The following is a 20,326-nucleotide window of genomic DNA, read 5'->3' on the forward strand; positions in this document are numbered from 1 at the left end:
AAAATTTTAACAAAAATAATAAATAAAAAAAACGAATCTAAACATAAAGTAAAATAACATCATATATAGCCAGAAGCTTATATGCCATGGTTTGGGTTTATAATTATAAAAAAAAGTTTTTTTGGCGGGAAAAAAACATTGGCTGGAAAAATATTTATATATACAACATTTTTTTTCATATATAAGTCTACATATTGATGATCAAATGTATATATTTTTGCATGTCCATAGTCTGTTCCTGTTTTGCAAAGTTACAATTTTCGTATATTAATTTATCTTTATAATCAATACACAAAAATACGAAATAAACTACTAAATGCGGTTAGGCCCTTTTTCCAAACAACCCCTGATTTGTTTCTATATCGTATGATTTGAGTGTTTGCGGCTTTAGAGGACTTGCTCAGCCTCCACTGGCTCATTACGGTGAGAGGGAAGCGCTGGGATCTCAAAGAGCCCTGGTCTACCTTTATTGTGAATATTTTATATAACAGTGTAAATGTGACTAGTGATAGTTTATTTATTTATTTTTATTATTATTATTTTTTCATGTGCATAGCTTGATTATGTTCATTTTCTTTTTCCTTCTGTTTGTATAAATTTAGAAAGAGAGATTTTATGTATTTATTTTTTTTTATTTTAGTATTGATGTGGTCAGTTATCACTATTACCTATTTCATAACAACGTTGTGGCAGATTATAATATCTATAATAAATAAAAAAATCTTAACAATAGGAATGAACTTATGCTGAGAACTGAAAATCATTTTTTTTTTCTAATATTTTAGAATAAATTATCATTTAATTTTCATTTTATTATATCTTTCTTCTTCTAATTAAACTTTATATATTGTATGAATGAAAACTTGAAACTGTAATACCTATTTTATCTTGATTTTAGTAGCTTGCATAATGATGTTTCAATAAAAAAACAATATTTCGTATTCAAAACAATTTAAATCATTGATCCAATTTCTGTAACTTCCTTCAATTCCTTGAAGTCACAATAATAAAATATTTATTATTATCACCATGGAAAACCATTATTAGTCCATAAAAGTCAAAATCCATTTAAGCTTTATAGGAAGAGCTTGATGAGGAATTTAAGCTCTTAAAAGTTTTAATTAAGTGGTGATCCAATGATCAACTTAAAGACTTGAGAAGTTATATCCACCTTTTTAAGTAACCTAATTCGTTAAATATTTGGTTAATATTATTCTATCTGGCGGGCGGGGAACGACCCATTATTTAACTAACAGCGTATTTAAGAAGACATGTCTCTTTAAAACTTTTATCCAGAAGCAGTTTAAGCAAACATAGGCTATTTATTTAGTTGGTTTAACTGTTGAGCCCTCTGGTGGTAAACTTGCAAAGCAGTCGGAGTCTCTCTCACTTAATTTATTGAACTGAACCTAAACTTTATTAAACCGATCGATTCTTGAATTTATATTACAGTATTTAAAATCTTCATAAGACTGTATAAATTGATATTTAGAATAAAGAAAATATTATCGTTTTCCTTTTTTATGTCGTTAAAGATTAATAGGACAATTAAATTAATTATTTTTTGTAAACTCTCGGATAAAAATTTCACTGAAGGAGTAGTTATTAATATTGGAATCAACCAAACATCAAACTGATCTGAGGTTTACCTTTGACATAAGTCTGAAAAGCATGTATACCTAATTAAGCTTCACCGATTCCGAATTTGAATTTGTTTGAAACAAGATAAAACAAAAAATTCCCAGTAAAAGTTTAAATTTAAGAAATTTGATTGACTTTGTTCTGGTAGAATAAATATTCGGTACATAATATTGAATGGAATCTTTTCATATCTTGGTACACCGCTTTTAAGCATCATACAACAGTTAATCCTTGTTAATTAATTTTTTTTATAAATTCATCGTAAATGTTTAAGTTGATTTTAAAATATGCGTTAAATTTGCATTAGATAAAATACAGTTTGAATTATACCGCAAAAAATAGAGCCGAAGTGGCATGCCCAACAATATCTCAAATTCCTGAATACTGTTGTGAGATAAGCTCAGTGATGTCTCTTTTTGTCGTACTAGGTATTTACTAGCAGATTGATCGTTAATGTTAATATAAATTTCATTGAAATAGTTATTACTGAAAAATTCATATCCTCAACTACAGCAATTATTATAGTAAACAAGCAAAAACCCTAATTTAATTTTAAAAAATAAAATGTAAGTTTATAAACATTATTTTATTGATATTAGAGGTTTTTATGTTCAATATAATATCTTCTTTATTTTTATTTATCGTATTTTTCGAAATTTCCTAGAGATTTAATCAACATCATAAAAAAAAAAAAAATTAAAATTTCTTAAGTGAAAAATGTGTTTTCAGTTAGACTTTCCATTCAACATATGAAAAAAGAAATAATCTCTGTGGAATATGGCACAGATTATTTATATTACTTTTTATAATTTTGTATCTATTATTCTTTTATATATATTACTTCTATTAATCACTGATTATACTTGTTATTTTTTTCTTACCTTTTCCTTTTACAATCAATACTCGTATACACACTAAATAGAAATATTTTAATTTTTTTCTATTTAACAATGGCATTCCATTTGTCAATTTTATTTCATTTAATTGACAAATTTATTCTGCCTAATTCACTCTCTCAGACCCTCTCCAGTGATCCACTACCCACGTTCTGTCCGTTAAACAAATTAAACGAATTTATCATTGGATAGCAATGTAAAATCAAAGTCAGAGCAGTAGATCAGTTTACAGGAAAACAAGTAAATTTAAAAAAAAATGTAATACATAGATTAAAAAAAAATACTAAGTTAAAAGAAATACTTGAAGGAATAAATAAGTTACAAGAAATAATTATTTGAATAAATCCAGGTCCAAAAACTAAAAAATAATGATAATAATATAAATGTACAATAATAAAAAATAAAATTAAAATACAGAAAAAGATTAAACTAAAAACTAAGGACCAATAAAAAATAATGCGTTCCTTTTATATATTTTAATATTTACTGACTATAAGAAATTGTCCAAATTGTTTCTGATTTTTTAATAAAGTGTTTTTGTCTTTAAAAAAAACCGTGAGAATGTAGTTACAATTTTCAGTTGATTATATTTTCATTTTTTTTTCTCAAATAGTAATTAAATTTGTCCAATAGATATACCTGGTTTTGATTACGAGTGTGTTTTGTGCCTTAAATAAAACAACGTATCAACCAGAGGACGTTGCAACCTACATACTAAGAAAAGCACAATAGAAGCATTCCTTTGTGGGTGGTAAAAGATCCTTATCCTTAAACCTCCCTCAATCTTCAAGGGATCACTACTCAGGGCCACATCGAGGTTTCTCTTTATTTTTATTTTTAACTTATTTTTAAATCTTAAAATATTGCTTAAAAAAATGTGATATTTTGATCTTTCGTACTGTTAATATAATTTCACTGGATATTCATTAAATTTTGTTTATTTTAAAACTGATTATAATCAAAGGGATACTGTCCTGTGCCTTAAGTCTAGAGCGCATACAGGTTACGAATATTCGCCCCAATTTCCTATAGACTGGTCTTCGGGAGGAAATTAGACCATATCCTCCTTTTACAGGACCTGGACTTGTAAGTAAAATACTAGTAAATAAAGGAAGTAATAATTATTTCTATAATAACGAATTTTTTTTTTAACAAACTAAATCAGATTTTTAGATAATAATAAAGAAACACGGAGTTAATGAAGAGTTTCCAGCAACACATATTCAAGGCCTTGGTTCATTTTTGTTTATAGAATTTTTGTCTATTTATTTCTATATTTCTATTTATTGATAATTTCGTTACATTTGTGTAATTGATTCAATGTGCGTATCACTGGAGAAGGGTATGAGAGAGTGGAATAGAGAGAATGGCGTAAATAGGGTCGAGGAAAAAAAAAAAGAGAAAAAATTATTAAAGAAAATGTTTTATAACTTTGTGTGAGAAGAAGGTGAAAAAAAATATAAAAATAGAATAAAATTCTTATAAATGGATAATATTTCAGATATATTGTATTTAGGATATACTGAATTATAGTTTAAAAAAGATAAAAAGTAGAAACCAAAATTGAATCTTGTATCTCTACATTGTACTCTCTAAATTGAATCTAGTATATGTTTGTGTATATATGCTATATATCAATCATGGATTGATAAGTACGCTGTGATCTATCAATCTATTTGACCACCATTACCGAATAAAAACATTTCTCTATATGAACTGTTATTTCACGCCGTTTTTCAATTTCAGGCGCTTTTTAAATATTGCTCGATTAAACTACCTTAAAGTCTCCTCTTCCCGATTTAAGCTAATATTTCAAAAGTGATATAGGACCACAGCTCTCCGGGGGTCTTAGCGGGGCGGGTCCGGCGTGGAAGGATGGCCTTTTTTGTGTCTTATGGCTCCTCTTGTAAGATTTTAATATGTTGTACATCGACCAACCTATCCGCTATAATTGTCTGTTTGAAAAGTCAGATAAGTAAGGCAACCATGGAGGGTGGAAGTGGGAGGTTTCACGCCGATTTTCAATTTCAGACGATTTTTAAATATTGCTCGATTACATTATCTTAAAATTTCCTCATTTCGGAAAAAAAACTGTTATATCAAAAAATTGTAATTATTTCTTAAATTTATTATTCGTTCATTATTAAAAATAATTTAGTCTTTTATTTACCTCTGAATATCTGAGCTGATAAATTAATATCTTAAATATAATTGCCTCCTGCATGATTAAGACTGCATAACTGATCGATTGTGTGGGTTTAATATATGGTCTTTTAGCAGTAACCTTTAAAGTTTAAAGAAAATTTAGAGACATTAGAAATATCTTTAACATGGTAAAGGATGTTTAATGGATAAATATTTCCATCATTTAGCATTTTAAAACGATGTAACTTTTAACGTAATTGGGAGTCTGCTAAATAAGATGTCACGCAACAGTCCAGCTCCATACCATTTTGTCTATTGTCGTTTTCATAGGTTAGTTGCTCATAGTTCATGTTTGATTTAATGAAGCAATGAAAAATAATCTAGGAGAGGAAACAAGGAACAAATTAGGTGGAGGAAAGATGAATCATATATTTTAGCTTTTTCACCCTTCTCCTTATCGGTCCAATTCATGTTCCGTGCCATTTGGGTTCTGTTCGATTGTGCCTTTTAAATAATTGTAATTGTGTAAATTGAATTCGAACTCACCATTGCGATAGTGAATATTACTGTACTAAAGTGTCTAAGAGCTTATATAGTGAGATATTTCATTTCATGCTTAGTAAGTTTATTTTAATGAATTTTTATACGATCGATTTTTTTTTAATTATTAAATTATATTAAATTGAGAATATTAAATATATTTTAAATATGAAATAAGTTTAGCAATAAGTAGCAGAACATGAGATAAAACATAGATTGTAAGGACACAGCCAGTTAGTTGGTCAGTAGCTATCGTCTTCGCTGTTGCAATCTTATAGAAGATTGTATTGGCTGCAGCCTCATCACGTAGCTACTCAACTCGGTCATATCTTTTTTACTATTGCATTCTGCTAACTAGCTACAAATATTTATGGTTCAGTGTTACATTCGTATCTGGGAAACACATTGATTCTAGCTACTAGTCCAACCCATTATATTCGTTTAGTTTTTTTTTGTATCTGCTTTAAAATCTAATAACTAAGATTTATAATCAGGTTATATTTTGGAATATTCATAAACCGAAGTCTGAGGTCATTTAATTCAAGATTAATTAGTGTTAAGTATTAATGTCGTGCCAAATCTAGAATGAAAACGCCTCTTTAACTTCAATAAATATTTTAATTTAAACATTATTTTTTTAATATTAAAAAATATTTAATACTCAATCAATCATAAGTTTAAGGACATCTCATTTTTTTTTTTTTTTTATAAAATTCGATGAATATTAAAATAAAAAACGAAACTAAAATAAATTTATAAATTAAACTTGAATGATGAAAAAAATGATAGAAAATTTTTAGTTTATGCTTTGTTTATATTTCTCTATTTAGATGTTTTCAAATAAAATTTTAACACATAAAACAAAGCTTATGCGTATAGTATATACACTTTTCTTCACTTTCTAAAATCTATTATTAACACTACTTTTGCACCTTTTACTACCACTGGTGTACCACACTCAGCAACACCAAACTTTTGACGTCAGTAAAGCAGTGTTATCTCTTAAACAAAGTAACCCATTTCAATAATATTATTCAATGGAAACATAATATAATAGAAAAATTAAGTATGTTCTTTAAACAATCTTTAACTCGTGAGATGAAATTTAGGGAAACAACTACTGTTTAGTTCGAATCTGTTGGAACCCTAACTTCTATATATACTTTTATATGTCCTAGTTATTCGCAATTTTAGTATTTTTCCATAGTAAAAGGTTTATATCAAATAATCATTAATTACAGAAATCAACCAAAAAAATTTCACTTTTAATTTTAAATTTTCATAATTTGATCTAAATTATTCATAATGCCTATTATAATAGATAAAACATTTAATATCTTGTTGCTGAATATATGTATTATAGATAAAAAAACAAAATATATACAAAGATTACATTAGAAATATGCAAGTATTTTTTTTTTAAACAGAACTGGAAGTCTTAAACTTTTTACTGCGTGTAAATATTTATTTCTAACAATTAAAATATCTCCTATTTTTTGAGGCAGTAATAAAAATTAGTTTATTCCAAATCTTTTGTGATTTTTAACTTTCAACATTTGAAAATTGACAAATAAGACTTTATTATGTATCAGGAGTTTTTCAAACATTATTAACTTCATTCAAATAGACTATCATAATTTTTCCTCTCCTGGTCCCACGGGCGATCGCTTCATCAAAAAGTTTTCAACAACTGTCAACTAAATTAAGACAAACAGTGGACTTTCTTAACTTTTGAACTTTAAAATTTTGTTTTTTAGATTTCTCAAGCACTAAGGTAGTGGATAAAAATACCTTATGAAATTAATAATTTGTGATCGAAAAACATGCGTGTTTTGTGATAGAATAATGATTTTTTTATTATTTATTAGTTTTCACTATCTTTATTGAACTCATTTAAATTTTGATTTAAATATTTTTTTTATTAATATTTTATTGGAACTTTGAAGTAGACGCTCAAGGTGTTTCACATGCCCATTACGATATTCGTATATCATCCGCTTCCTGTTTCGATGTAATTGTGGAACAGTGTGGATACACAATAAGCTTTTACAAGTATAAGAAGAATTTTACGAGGTTCAATAATGTGAAACAATACATTATTGAACCTCGTAAAGTTTTTTTTAATATCCTGGGAAAAAATTACATATTTATTACAGTCCAAAGAACAATGTCATTCTTTTTAATTGCCCATCATTGGAAAACAATATTTCGCACTAGTTGTTTTTTGTGGGTTTAAAGATAATGAAAAAATATTCAAATATTTCAAAAGCGCTCACCTAAGGGTCTAAAGATTTTCAATACTGAATCTATTTGTATTTTTATTTTTTTTAAAAAAAATAAAATTTTAAAAAAGGCGATTCATGTTTTTTACGTTCCCAACTGACTATTAACATTAATTAGCACCCTTTATAAAATATTTTTATGTATATATATCTGAATTATTAAAAATAATAAAGCATTGTAAAAAAATCTCGTTGTATGAAGTCTTATTTTGATTTTATAAGTATAAATGTTGCAATTTCAGAGAGGAAAAAAATCAATATTTATGAACCTCCGAGTACTTATTTTTATAAAAATATATAAATACAAAACTCTTTCGACACAAATCTGTAGTAAAATACTACTTGAATAGTATTATTAATTAAATTAATCCTATTTTTTTGTTAATTAATTTTTAATTTTTTTTTTATCGATACTGACAAGTGTGAGACGTAATAGATTTTAAATATATTTAGATTTGTTTTCATTTTAAATCAGAACTAGTAAAAATATTTTTCTTGAGAGTAAAAAAAAATAGTTCATAATTCGTTTAAAATTGGTTTTAAGAAGCGGATCTAATTGTATTTTGGAATTCAATAACTAACCGGTCATGGGAAAAAAAGTATACATGAAGAGATATAAAGTGTCGGATGTCCCATGACTAAATTTCATATCTTAGCAGTATTCACCATCATTTACAACACTGGAATTTGAACGTTTCTTTCTGAAAATTTTGGTATTTCAAATGCTGTCTCGGCTGCAGAATGAAGGTAATTAAAATAATTCGGAAATCGATTCATTTACTATCATTGATATCTATAAACAATTAAAGATCTTACAAAGGGGAGATCATAACACAAAAACAGGCAATCCTTCCCCGCCGGACCCGCCCCACTAAGACACTTGGAGCGACGGTCCTATATAACTTTTGAAATATTAGCTTAAAACGGGAAGAGAAAATTTTAAGATAGAGTAATAGATCAATATTTAAAAAGCAGCTGGAATTCAAAAACGGCGTGAAACTCCCTCCACTTCCGCCTTTTTTTTTTTTTTTTTTTCATACCCTCCTATAATGATGTTATTGAATATCTGGTACATACATATGGGAGATATGCTATATGTATATCTGGGTGTTAATGATACCTTAGATTGCCTTCCGCCCTTCTTAGTTGCCTTACTTATCTGACTCTTCAAACAGACAATTATAGCGAGTAGGTTGTCAATGTACGACATGTCCACAATCTCACAAGAGCCATTGCTATGAGTGGTATTACCTTTGATTTATTATAATCCTAGTGACTTTTAGTTTTTATTTTAATGACTATAAAAATTAAAATGAATTAAATATTCTTTGAGGAACGAACAATATTAAATTGTATTATTTGCCAATGTGTGAATATACGCTTCTAAAAAAAATTAAATCCACCGAGGCGCCTGAAAAGAAGATGGTCTAACTTTATAATGTAGAAATATTATTAGAGTGCTACCAATGGGTTGTTTCTCTACATGGCTGCACTCTGTCATTCCATTATGACCTTACATCAAATTTACTAGAAGTATTTTTATGTAATTATCAATAAGTAGATTTAAAAAAAAATGTATGTAGAATATAATTTTTCCCTGGAAACAATCCCTTTGTGTACGATTGGAGCTATTATAGATTCCATACCTGTTTCGAGTTGAGTCTCGCATGGATCAAAGCAATGATCCCTCCTAAAGCAGATCTATTGCAGTTATTAAATGCCAATTAAGTTGAGCGTACCCCCTCCATCTGCAGATTTACTGGCGGTTTTATGTCCAGCCAGCGCTGCCTACCGGGAACCACTGTAATTTACTAACAGCTATCAAAATTGAATTGACTGCTCCCCCTCCCCACATTAGAGGGGGGGGGAGAGAACACCACCGATCTCGATTAATATCAGAACTGATAAAACCTAGTCCCGATATTTTTTAATTACTCAGTTCAACGAAAAAAATCGGGAAATACCTCTGGCCTGAAACGGTTCGGAGTTCTAACATTTTTAACCAAATTGGTTCTTAAGTACTCCTATTTCCACTTTATTCAATCGTATTTTATTACTTCATTCATTTCTATCATAGATAATACCGAAGATTAGCGATTAGATAATACGGTAGATTTTATGTATTTATTTTTAAACATTCCTCTTGCCTGACACAGAATAATTTGTATGGAATGTAAGAGTATCTTATTAAAAAAAGGATCAAGTAGTATTTTTGTATATAATTTTTTTCACTTTCTTGAAGATGTTTATTATTGTTTAAATAAAATCAAATGTATCTAAATTAAAAGTCTCAAAAAGTTCTTTATTACTTATTAAGTCCAACGTTTCGGCCAATTCCAAAGGCCTCCTTGAAGACAACCTATTACAAAACAGCTGAAGAGACTCAAGTTTATACATATGAGAAATCTGAACCAACACTATGCAGAGATTTTAAGAAATTCAATTTATGAAAAATATGGGTAAAAATTTATGTTAATAGTAATAATTAATTTTTATAAGAATTTTAGCAATAAAATAATAATTTCAACTAAAATACGGTTGAAATAAACAAATGTTATGCTTGACATGCGCTTGCTTGTTAAATTGATTTTAATTAAAAGTTTTATAATTAATGAAAGAATAATAAAATAGGTAATTAGACACACGCTAAGAATATCATATCAATAAATTAATATATTTCACTGATGTTTTATTGTCTCATAATGTAATTTTGAATGAAACTGGTGACCTTGGCAGAATAGTCTCCAAAAGTATTTTTATATATTTTATGTGTGTATAAATTGGTATTTAAGGTATACTATTTTATTAATAATAATGTTAATTGCTAAAATTGTTAAATGTATAATAAAAGATGCTTTGTGATAGATTGTCCTTGAGAATAGCCGAATTGGCCGAAACGTTAGAGTTTTATGGAAATAAAATATATTTTGAGTCTTCAGTATGGATAGATTATTGATTTTATTTAAACAATAGCATTATTTTACTATAATTTATTTATTTAATGGTGGTACTGATATATAGGTAATGTGAATATGGATAATGTTTATGAGATAAAGTTTTAACTGTAATTTGACGCAATGATCTCTACACATAATCATGACTAGAGACTGGATTTTTATTGAGTATTTAATCTAAAAACTTCCAGTAAAATATGCAGTTTTGAATGAACTTTAATTTTGATATTTCATTGCTTTCTTTAACTTACAAGAGGAGACTACGCAAGTCGTACCACCGCTTCCAATGAAACGTTTTTTTCTTTCGTGTCCATGGAGCCGAAAAAAATAAATATTTTACATAATTTTAGAATCTTTTTTATATTTTGGTCTGCATGGATTTGATGATTATTATATACCAATCAATTTGTTCTTTCTTATACAATAAGAACAAAAGATTGTTGATTGCTCAAAAAAGTCGCTTCTTGTAAACTAGAAAAAAACTTTTGTTTAGAAAAAATCAAGTCATAACTTTTTAGGTTCTTTTGAAAGCCATAAATAAAAATTTTCATATAAATCAAAAATTATAAATTTTAAGGTTTTATTTTTTAAGGATATTTTTTTTCTGCCTAAAACCCCCATAAACGTGTCTAATATTTTTCGACGTAGTATCACCAAGAAAAGTTTCATTGAAGCTGATGATTCAACGTACGTAGCCCTTTTTAATACAATGTTACGTTAATTAATATTAAGTAATCGATATTTTTATAGCAAAATTAAATAAAATATGGGATAAATATTAATTTTAAGATTTAATAATTGAAATGCAAATATTTCGATGATTTATTTTATTTTACTTTTTAGTAGTCATTTTCATTTCCTTGTTGATGAAATTGTTTGATGAAAATTATATCTAATGATAGAAGTTTCCAGCTAAAAGATTTTAAATATAAATTTTAACACCTAAGTTTTCATCTATTTATGCAGTAAAGAGACCGAGAATAGCATTATTATTTAAAAAATATCAGCAATAAAAACAGTATTTTTACGGTTTTTATGTTTACTTTGTACATTGTAAACAATGTTTTTATTTATTTTTTTATTAGAACTAAAGTATTTTTTCAGTGAATATTCTTTTCTCTAGCCTTGGACTTTTGAGAAAATAAAGAATGTTTTGAGACTTTGATTTGAATAGCATTGATTTTATTTTAATAATAAAAATCAGTCTCAAGAAAGTAAAAAGATTATATATAAAATTTTTTTTATTTTAACTAAAATCTGTTTTCAGTTAATACTTTTTTTCTAACCGAAATTTGAATAATTCTTCACTGTCAAAAAAAAAATTACAAAATAGTTTTTTTTGAAAATATATTTCATAGTCTTCCCAGTCAGACCCTTTTATTTCATTTAATTAATAGACCTAATCTATCCTCCTATCTCTAACCTCATCCTAACAATGGCATAGTAATGCTTTGATTGAATAAACCATCAGCTGTTCCAAATAACTTAGATTATCAGCTGTTAGTCCTCGGGTTAAGCACTGAACCAACTTTGATTGTTAGCAGGACTTCATGAATGGAAGACAATAGGTCTCATAAATTGATTAGGTTCACTTTAGAAATTCAGATATCCACTTCGCGTCTACAGCTCATATTCTTTGGCTAGTATTCTGAATTTTTTTTTAATAGTATCTGCATAACCCGTAATTCCTACCAGATTTGGAGATAGTATTTCGGCAAATAACCAATAAGAATACTCTAACTTGTTTATTTATTCTGTAATACTAAACTATACTATTTTTCGTAACGAGTACGAACCTGTGGAATAAATCACTATCTTCTTAGTAGTTATCTATATTTTTATTATATTTGTGACATTTATTATTAAAATGTATCCTTTCTGCACTAGTTGAAATCATTTACTGCAATAAAATAAATACTATTTTTGAGTTTTGTGGTTGCTATGTTAACAATTACCTACGCTACTTAGAGGAAAGTTTCTAAATAAGCTAATTACATACTCGGAAAAATTCTGAAACCAAAAAATGCCCATGATTAATCTTGGGTTGACGAACTTCGAAGCTAAGCTTTAATCAGAAATGCATTTATTTTTCCTCTAAGAATCCTAAAAGACCTGACTAATATAGCGATGAAACGTATAATGAAGTATATATAATTATAGCATTCTGAACGACATCTATATGAAACTTAGATTATGAAGATTAGAGAACTTAGATTATGAAAAAAATGGCGTAAGCTATTCTTTCGGTAAACATCTGAATAAAAAAAAAAAATATATTATTCAGTGGTTTATTCACAGACTTGATTAGTACAGACATGACAGAGGCTGGGTGAGCCCCGATTGAGGATCTACGGATGATATTACACCGTGAGCAATCATCATGCATTTAGACACAGAAAGAACAAAAACTAATAGTACACAAAATTATCAGTAATAAAAATAAAACATTACTACATTAACAATTCAGTTTCAGAAAATAAAAGTAGTTTATGAAATCATTATACAATGATGAATACGCTCAAAAAGTGTATTCATAAAGTAATCATAGTTTCTCGGATTAGTTTACATTCATTAAAATTGGTCTGGCTCCTGTCCAATTATAGCAACTAGAATCTACAGTCATTACAATGTTACCTGCAACAAACCAACTAATTTCAACTCTTAATATTGCGATATAACAGGTTTTGATGAATTTGTATTGTTGTATTGTTCATTGTATGATTTATAAATATATTATGACATACAATAAAAAAAAAAAACTAGTAAAAGTATTATAACTGTGCAGTATTGGATATATCCTATTATTCTAAAGTAATAATTGTGAATATGGGTAATTTAATTTTATTAGAGTTAATCAGAATTAATTATCTTGTGAAAACGCTCTAGTTCTAACTTAATATTCGACGTTTACTTAGAAACCCTTAAGCTAACGAAAAAATCGCGGCACCCTTCTGCACTTAAAAATATGTCGTTACAACTATCCTTCGAGTATGTGAGAAAACAAGAAAAACAGTACAAAGTAAATACTGGAATGCGCTGAATATTCCTTATTTTTATTCTTTTTTATTTATATTTTTTAAATATATTGAGAAAATAGCATTTGCTTGTTGAACTCCTGACATACCCTTAGGGAATCTAAGCGTGCTTGGCACTCTGTTTCTACATCTTTCCTATTCTAAGTAATTAGTTAGGCACCGCCGTTCCTACCCCATCAGAACTCAATACACCCCTTAAATTACAAATATTAGAAAAATGGCAGGCCAAGTGGGATGAAAGCTCTCCGAGTAAATTAAAAGAAATAAAACGATCAGTAAAACCATGGTCAACATCCTACCGCAACAGTCGCAGGGAGGAAGTTGCTCTAACCCGCTTGAGAATAGGTCATACACTCCTCACGCACTCTCAGCTGATCAGAAAACTGCCACCTTCAACGTGCAAATACTGTCAATCCATTCTTACGATTAGACATATTTTTTAATAATGTACTCACTATTTGCCAATAATAAACAGGATAGGACTGACCCCAAAATATCAGAAGCTCTCACAGATGAGGAAGCTAAAATTACATTATTGTTTGAATTTTTAAAAAAGCACATCGCCTTCTTTATAAATTATAACTCCTCTTCAATTTTTATTTATTGTTTTTTTTTTTTTTTATCATTTTTTGTTTACTTTTATCATGCCATAGGCGTTGATGACCAGAGGGTTTTACGCCTTTAAGCAACAATCATAAACATCAACAAATCCTGTGTCCAATCCCATACTACCAGGTCCTGTCATTCTATCTTCTACCCTCCAGCTCACAAACTGTAGCGTTCAAGAAATCCTTCTTTAGCCAAACTGCCTCCCATTGGAACTCTATTCCTTCTACTACAGATCCTGGACAAAACCGTTGCTCTCTTTTAAATCCTTTCTATTCGACCACATTTTCCTTCTCCAAACTAAATAAATATTATACTATCCAAAGAAATATATTATTTGTAAATATTGAAACTACTTTTCTATTTAAAAATTCTTATGTATAAATAAATATTACTTATAAATACTCACTATGCAATTATAGTATAAGTAGTAGGTAAGCGCGGACACATTGTAGGCTAGTATATTGATTATCTAAAAAAATACATGAAGTTCCACTCCCAGTTACCGACAGTTAAAGGAGCAGTGACCCCCGAAGACTGAATCCCAGGCGGCTGTAGGAAATCCCGTTATAAATTCTATATTTATCAGTTCTGTTATTGTCACTCTAAAATTTGATTTTATCTTAATTTCTTTTTTTTTTCTCTCTTTATCTTTTTCTTAAATTCACTTTATTTTTTTCCATTAGAAGTCAATTCTTCATTTTGTTAAATCCATAAATATCATGTTTTTATTATTAACTTTATTTTTATCTTTTATTAAGAATTATTATTTTAAAATATTTATTTTATCTTATTTTTTTGTTTTATTTATAACATTGTATATAGTTAGGGGTGTCTTTTGTATGAGACTATACTATACACCCTCCCCCATAATCAGTTGTTAAAAAAAAATTGTACCTCTGATCTGATATTAAAAAAATAAATGAAAAAAAGGACATTCTCAAGAATGATAATAAACTATTTTTTATGTTTTGTAGGAAACTTGTATTTTCTGGCTTCCATAATCCTACCGATATGCTCCAAGAATTTTTTGAATATTTTTAAATTAAAGCTTCATTAAACAGCTTCATGATGATATATGGGATTAAAAATTAGTGGGCTCTCTTTTATAATTAGTTGCAATATTCGGAAGCTCAGCTATTTTAATAGGTTCTAAAAGTATTCTTATAAAACATTAATTGTAAAAGTTGGGTATAACTGCTGAATTGAATTTTTTATAGAAAGTTTAACAACTATTTTTAAATTTGTTTTGATTAGTAGACATTTACTATTCCTATCCCAATATTTCCTCAATCTAGGGTAAACACGACATTAATATTAACAGCATTTCCTGCTTTATAAATATCAGGAATAAATAGCTTGTTAGAAAAAAAAATCCAGAGGGGTGAGCTGCATAAGTGCGTAAAATATATGTTTTTTTGTGCGTAGGCCTCCAGGAAGTGTGTAAATTAAGAGTAGGCTCGGTCAAAGGTAGACGACTCGAAATCCTAATTTTACACGAAGGTTCTAATCTGCATGCTAAACCCCAGCTTGTTATCCTTCGCTCCGATTAGCATGACTATTAGCATGGATGGCATCTACAATCTTCTGCCTCCAACTCAAGTAGTTAGATCTAGTTAGATCAATTAAACTTACTATAATCCCCATTGTATAATTACTACGAAGGATAGAGATAAATTATCTATGATTTCCTCTGATATTAATACGAATGAAGAAACAGTTTAACTGGCTGATTCTGTAGATCAAAATCAAGCTAATCTGTCTATTTACTAAGTTACCAATTTTAGTATGTATAATATTTGTTATATTTAATTTTTTTTAAATATATTTATTGATATTTACAAATGTACGCAATTATTTACAACTAGTAAATTTGCTATTAAATATAAAATGATATGATAAAAAAGTGTGGAGAATCTTCTCATTGATAGAAATCGAATAGCGTTACTAGAGAAGAAGATCCCGGGGTCATCATCTTTCAGATTCCTAGGGAGATTATTAGGTATTCAAGGAAAAGACAGGTTAGAAACAAGTGGGGGAAGTTTATCATGGAAGGGTCAGTATCTGATTCTGGCCAAATCTGCACAAATTCGATAGTTTAGAGAAGCTCCAAAGCTCAGCTTATTATAGAATAGGATCCTTATTTATATTTATGTAAATACAGTTGTAAATGTCGATAAATAAATAAATAAAATATGTAGCTTTTACATTTAAATTTAAATACGAAAACTACATATTTTTTGTTTATTTCTTTATTGACATTTACATAAAAATTCATCGACTAAATTTGATGTTAAATTATAGAGAGTTTATAATGGGAAAACTGGTACCTGGTTCGGGCTAGATCGGCTATGTATGGAACCTTAAAGTCTTAAATTTAAATATGTCTATACTTTCAATCCATTACAAATGACTGATCTACATGACTATAATAAGGCTTATATATCCAATCCTTACAATCCAAAATCCTTTGTAAAAGTATTGAGAATCAATGCACTCTGTCACAAATTAAGGATATTAATAATTACTGTTCAAATATTTATTCATTCAATACGTTCAAGTATAGAAGAATAAAAGAAAAACGGAAAAGGGAAAAAATGTAAATGATAACAATAGTTCTCATTGAATTGAATGAAAAAAATTTAAATAATAATAAAAAAGAAATATATAAATAAAGAAAATAGTATCATGATTTATATCAATTAAAATATAGTAAAATAAAACTGATCAAATACTAAAAAATAAGTTTTGCACTAGACAAAGAAAATTAAATTTAAATAACAATAAAATGAATTCCCGTATACAATATTTGTATTCTGCAGGGGAAATCCGAGCCAAACCTTGCCAACCCCGTGTGGAAGGCATAGCAGGGATCGAAGAGATCCCAACACTTCCCTCCCAGCCGCGTCACTGTTTTAATGTAATTTCAGTAAGGATAAAAAGCTTCATAATGTTTTATTTGCTACGAGATAGATTTCATTTCAGGAAATATTGTATACATGTATACATTTAATAATTTAAAAAATATTCTTTCAAATATAACCGTTTTTTTTTTTGTTACAAAAAACTAACTTCTAAAAAATCTATAGGTTAGAAATGAATGATATACACTACCTCAATCATAAATAAACAAATTTTTCAAAATATTTTAATGAGATCTCTTCCTGGCCCATTTCACTTTTTCAGTACGCAAAATACTCTTAAAAATTTAATCTAATTTAATTTAGTAAAAAAATGAACAATAAGTTTATTTTTTCATTATTCCGATATATTCTATATTTTATTATCAATATTATACAAACGTTTCATTCAGAAATGAAGACTTTTGTTTTTTAAATTAAAGCTTTAAGCGATTCACTTAAATGTCATAGAAATATGACTGGTTTTTGACATTATCTTCTATCCGTGTACCGTCACTTACAAAATAATTTAGATCAGCTATTTTAACGTAATCGCATCATATTATAAAACAGATTATTAAAATTTCAGAATGTAATATGTTGAACCATGATACACATAACTTAAAAAAATAAGATAATCAACGAAAACTTAGTGTTTAGACTATACTTGCTTTGCCTAAAACAGATAATTATCATACCGTTATAAACTTCATACACACACAGATCCTCAAGTTCGTAATCTTGTTTCCAAATCTCGTTTCCCGAATATCCTTCGTTCGACCTGAAAGGTGTACGGTTTGTTGATCTAACACAAAGGAATAATTGGTATTGCTAATTAAATAATTTCCATTATAGAGGTTATACTGTACTTTGTCTTGTTTGATTAAGTATTAGTTTTAGTACTAATTTATATATAAATAATAAGATTTTTCTTTTTTTAGTAAAACATCTAAACAAAAAATTCAATCTATGAAATATTTAAAAACTATTCGTAAGTGTTTAAATTATTTATATACTACCGAATCATTTTTTAAATTACTAAATATAATATTGTATTAATAAAATTTCTGAAATAATTGGTTTAACATTGAAAATAATCTTTATAATTATTTATATTAAGTATTACAAAAATTTACAGCTATAATACAAATCCATTCAAATTTAACAATGGACGATATAGTATAATACGGAGCAAAGAAATAACAAAAAAAATTATCTACTAATATGAGTAGAGAGGCACGCAATTTTTAAATCATTGGAATAACATTTTTTTTTTTATTTCGATACGATATAGATTGGACTGCCATATTTATAAAATAAATATTCAGCAAGGGCTTTCAGTGATTTAGCGTGGGATTGGATCTTCACTGAAGCGTACTGAGAGCGAATTAGTAATTTTTTTTAAAAATATTACTTTAATTAATAAAATAAAAATTATTGTTTTACATAATTATGTAAATAATAATTAAAGGAAAGGTTATATATTTTTATTATTAAAATATCTAGAGGATTTATGTCAACAGGTTTAATTAAATCCCATCCATTTTAGGTCCAGTCTCTGGAATATTAAATAATTTAAAATGATGGGCTTAATTGAATGGTTGATTGATATGTGTGGAATAAAAGAACAAATCATTTGCAAACCGTCAACACCTTTTACTTTTCATGCAGTTGTCAACAATTTTATTAGTAGAAGACTGGATTTAATTTATTTACTTTTTCTTTATTTGAATATGTTAAAAGACTAGTCATTATTTAGGGGGAAAAAACGAAATATTATCAGATACCAAGAAAATATCTATTTTGTTTCCTCGATAAGTAGCTAGGTACAATAAGAAGCAAAAATAAATACTACAAGAGCCCAAGAGGAGGAAAAAGGCAGTTATTTCATTCCAATTTTTTATTACTTTAATGAAAACTATCTATAATTTATAGTAAGTTAAATTTCCTTTATTTTGAGTGTTGGTAGACATATATGCGTCTAATGGGTCTAGAGATAAATTATTTCAAAAATCCAACATTTTGTACGATCAACTAAAAATTAACATTTTATGAGTTTATTTCGCCAAATATCATAAAAACTACTACTCCTACAAACATAAACATTATTCGCTATTTTATAGTAAATTTAATTAGCTTTAATTTGAGTGCTAGCAGATATCTCTACGTCTTACAGTTTCTGTAATTTTTCCTTTATTAATACTAGCTAATCAATCCGAATAGTTCAAACAATTTTTTGGTTTATTTTTATTTCTCTAAAATACATTATTTGGAGATCCTGTCTTAGAGGTGTCTTCAATGGTATCCTTATATTTTTATAATTCTTTTATTTAAATTCACTGCTTTCAATCGTATCTAGTGATCGAATTTGATCTTATTACGGATAAAACCAAGATTTGGTAAAAATAGTGTTTGAGGATCAAATCCTAAATTATAGTTAAAATCCAATTAAAATTGGCTCACTATTTTGGACGGAGGGCATTCAGAAGTAAGAATATATCTACAATTACCTCAGTGAGATATATAGGATACCCTTACAGTAAAGTAATATTTCGCATCTTTTAATTTCTTTAATGCTCACTTAAGGATAGCAGAGCATGAATCTACTTGGACCAAGCAGAGGGGAAGAACGCAATAAAATGGAGCAATCCAATTATTTTAAATCAAATAAATCTTCGGTACGATTCAATACAAAACAGTAGACATTCATTTAATTTATTTAAAAACAAAATAGTACATTTTGAAAAAAAAGAAAAACTTTAATTTTTTCGGCCAAAGTTCCTTTTCTTTTGTATTCACAAACTTACTTTTGATTTTATTATGTACATATCCATTTTCTTAGTCTGTTAAATATGATTTAATATGATTTTTGTAATTTATAATTCGTTTTAAATTAAATCCTGTCATAAAGCCCGCTTATTTATTTTAACCTATCTAGGACTAGTACACTAAAAGTATCTATAGGTAGTATATGACACTGAATTACTAAGATCATCAAACAAATGCATAAATTCGAAGGCATTGCAATAATATTATAGTGTCGTTTTAATGTTTTTGGTGTATCCTGCATGTAGTTGTAGGTCATAATAACCAAGCAATACTGAACCGGAGTTCCACCGTCTTTGGGCTAGTTTGATTTATTCTATTTAACTAACTGGTAGGATTTATAACTAGAAGGAACAAGGATGGCTAAATATGATCTGTTACGACAGTTACAAAAAAAAAAAAAAAAAGAAACGTTATCTATTTAGGTTAAATAGCATCAGAAGGTGGTGGTATCTGAGAGCAGGCAAAGGAACATGTGTGGTTGTTGCTACGGCTTCTTTT

General features: G+C 27.8%; 1 protein-coding gene and 1 long non-coding RNA gene across 3 annotated transcripts in view; one reads left to right on the top strand and one right to left on the bottom strand.

Moving 5' to 3' along the window:
• LOC136796999 (uncharacterized) overlaps window positions 1-20,326 on the top strand; it is a 531,363-nt gene that overhangs the window by 376,802 nt on the left and 134,235 nt on the right. The window lies entirely within an intron of this gene.
• Window positions 1-20,326, bottom strand: part of Dh31 (diuretic hormone class 2) — a 322,542-nt gene that overhangs the window by 219,918 nt on the left and 82,298 nt on the right. The window contains exon 1 of one of the 2 annotated variants that reach the window (XM_067052348.1): window positions 9,151-9,281. The exons of the other annotated variant lie outside the window; for it this stretch is intronic. The gene's annotated coding sequence lies outside the window, so the exon portion shown is untranslated. Of the gene's footprint in view, window positions 1-9,150; window positions 9,282-20,326 lie in introns of those variants that run through there. 2 annotated transcript variants of the gene reach the window in all.

The sequence above is a fragment of the Halyomorpha halys genome, unplaced genomic scaffold, assembly GCF_000696795.3.
Source record: "Halyomorpha halys isolate HHAL.00 unplaced genomic scaffold, Hhal_1.1 Scaffold155.1, whole genome shotgun sequence".
Classification (NCBI taxonomy): Eukaryota; Metazoa; Arthropoda; class Insecta; order Hemiptera; family Pentatomidae; genus Halyomorpha; species Halyomorpha halys.